We start from the raw sequence: 3,225 nt of genomic DNA, 5'->3' as shown, positions 1-3,225 counted from the left end.
TGTTTAGGAGGAAGCTCAGTTACAACACCCTGCTGACTCATAACACCAGCAAGCGAATACACGTTTGTATGGGACAATCCAATCCGCAGGATGAAGGAACCTTCAGGATCACCGACAGATGTATCAATGTTACTGTCCTTTTTATTTTGGCCAATTTTAGCATTAGACTAATAAATATATATATGATGATAAAAAAATACAGGGTTTATTTGGAACATTATTTACTGGATTATAACAGAATTTAAATAATATCAGCGCTGTTACATATACTTATCCGGAGACGGGGGGGGTCGGACTAGTCTATCACTTGCCAGCGAGCGTTAATTCACTTTAAGCATTTTTCCGTAAAGCATTTTTAATATTTCTTTTAATTGAAGTTTAATCAATTACTTATATATATTATAAAAAAAATAACAGGTACACTGTGGATTTGTAAGTGAAAAAAAGTTCTGAGTGTTACATTAGCTGTGTAAATTGACCAGCGCTGCGGATTTGATGTTAACAGCAGGCCAATTTATGCTGCGCGTCTCGCCTTTTTATAGACCTATTTATCAATACTGTTTAATTTTTTGATTTAGGTTGAGAATATCATTTATCTACAGGACAGGTGATAACTACTAGATCTGCTGGCTTACCAGAATTGGGCACTTTTGTCTCTCTTAGGATGGAGTGACAGTGCGCTTGCTTAACTGCTGATCAATTCTTTATCTATGGGACTGCAGGAGCATTGAACTCCGCTTTCTCCGGCAGTGCAATAGAGAATGATAATTTCTATATTCATGGGATTCTGACTGCTGGGACCCCCATTGATCATGAGAATGGGGCTCTTTTTGCTCCGTGGGAATGGAGTGAGAATGTGAATACTCAATTGCTGCTCCATTTATTCTGTATGGCACAGTCAAAGAAAACAAAATACAATGCTTTGTCAGCCACCAAGGGGATGACTAGATTGGAGCAGCAGGTGGGCATACTCGTTGCCTCTCCATTTTAAGAGATGGAAGTACCTCGTTCTGGTAATTAGTCCGGGTCCCTGCAGTCAGACTCCCATCGATCTCCTATCCTATGTATAAGTGATTGTTCCTTCCTATTGGAATACCCCATAGGGGTCTGTGCACACAACGTCTTTATCAGGCAGATTCTGTTTGAAAAACCTATGTAACTACGACTTTCTGTTCACATGTTCAGGCTTTTGAATCAGGTTTCTAATAATGGCAAGCGGTTTAACGAAGCTGTTAGAATCTATTTCGTTTTGACCATCCGCCATCTTGTTATGGTTTTCAGTCTTTTTCCCCTGGTGCTGGGTTTGTCCTAGGTCAGGTGATTGTATCACCCTTTATTACCCGGCACCTGCCTCCCATTCCTTGCTGGACAACAGTGTTAATCCGCTAGTGTTCTGGCTTGGTGCCTTGTTAGCTTTCTGTGTATTGTGTAGTGCAGTTCTGGGATCTCTAGTTCTGCCTGTTTAATTTTTGGTTCTCCATTTTTCTGCAGCTTCCTCTATTTTCCTACTAGGAGGTAACCTGCTTTAGTTCCCAGTCCCTAGATCGTTCAGGGATACCCTTCCCCCTATTTGTAGGCCTTCGTTTGAGTTTAGTTTAGGAAACGTTGGTGGGTCTATTCACAAGGAATAGGTCGCCCACTCCATCGTAGGGTTTCAGCCTAGTCATAGTTCAGGGTCAGCTTTTCCCCTTTCTACCCTAGTCCTGAATTGCAGATCCGTAACAGAAGCGACATGTCCATTCTTCTGGCATTTTCCACTCGGAAGACGCTCTGTACTTTACAATGAAAGTCAAAAGATGCCCAGATGTATTTTGGAGCATTTTCACTAATGGTTTCTTCATCATTCAATGAAGATAGTTTTTGTGACATCTTTTACTGTCATTTCCCGTCATTTTTTTTCTATGGGAAAACTGTACACAAAATCACCAGCAGCTAAAAATGTTGGAAATGATCAGGAATTGACTGAAAGAAACAACAGTAAGGGCTTGTGCACTCGTTGCACGGTTGGTGCATTTTGAAGCAATCCTGATGCCAGCAAAGTGAATGAGATACCTGAAGCGTCATGCACACGTTGAGTATTTTTGTCTTGCAGGTTTGGTGCAGAAAATAATCTGCAGTGTGTTAGTTCTGTGTGCGTTTTTGCCCTTTGTTTTTCACCATTAACTTCACTCAAATAAGTAAAAAATGCATCAAAAACGCATAAAAAAATGTGCCTTTTTCCTACCAAGAGATGCCGAAATGGTGCAGAAATTTCTGCATCTATTTACTAGTGTTGAGCATTCCGATACCGCAAGTATCGGAATTCCGATACCGAGTTCCGATATTTTTGTGATATCGGAATCGGAAGTTCCCAGTGTATGGTTCCCAGGGTCTGGAGGAGAGGAGACTCTCCTTCAGGCCCTGGGATCCATATTCATGTAAAAAATAAAGAATAAAAATAAAAAATATGGATATACTCACCCCTCCGGCGGACCCTGGACCTTAGCGGTGTAACCGGGAGCCTCTGTTCCTAAGAATGCCGTGAGTGTAGGACCTGCGATGACGTCGCGGCTTGTGATTGGTCGCGTGAGCGGTCACATGAGCGGTCACGCGACCAATCACAAGCCGCGACGTCATCGAAGGTCCTTCACTCTGCATTCTTAGGAACGGAGGCTGCCGGTTACATCGCTAAGGTCCAGGGTCCGCCGGAGGGGTGAGTATATCCATATTTTTTATTCTTTATTTTTTACATGAATATGGATCCCAGGGCCTGAAGGAGAGTTTCCTCTCCTTCAGACCCTGGGAACCATCCAGGATACCTTCCGATATTTTTGTCCCTATTGGTATCGGGTATCGGTATCGGCGAGATCCGATATTTTGCCGGTATCGGCCGATCCAATCCAATACCGATACTTTCGAATATCGGAAGGTATCTGTCATGATTCCCCAATGGCATGGGAACATCAGAAACACAAAAATAACAGACTAGCTCTCGGGTGATGGAAACTCAAGCTGACCGTGACCTAAATCTACCACACAACTAACAGTAGCCAGGAAGCATTCCTACGGCTGCCTAGATGCCATGCGCCAGCCGGAGAACTAACTACGCCTGGAAGAGGAAGGAACAGACCTGGCTTACCTCTAGAGAAATTCCCCAAAGATGATAGTAGCCCCCACGTATATTAACGGTGAGTTCAGAGGAAAAGACATACACAGTATGAAGGTAGATTTAGCAAAGCGAGGTCC

The sequence above is a fragment of the Ranitomeya variabilis genome, chromosome 4 (assembly GCF_051348905.1).
Source record: "Ranitomeya variabilis isolate aRanVar5 chromosome 4, aRanVar5.hap1, whole genome shotgun sequence".
NCBI lineage: Eukaryota > Metazoa > Chordata > Amphibia > Anura > Dendrobatidae > Ranitomeya > Ranitomeya variabilis.
This window is presented reverse-complemented; position numbering follows the sequence as displayed.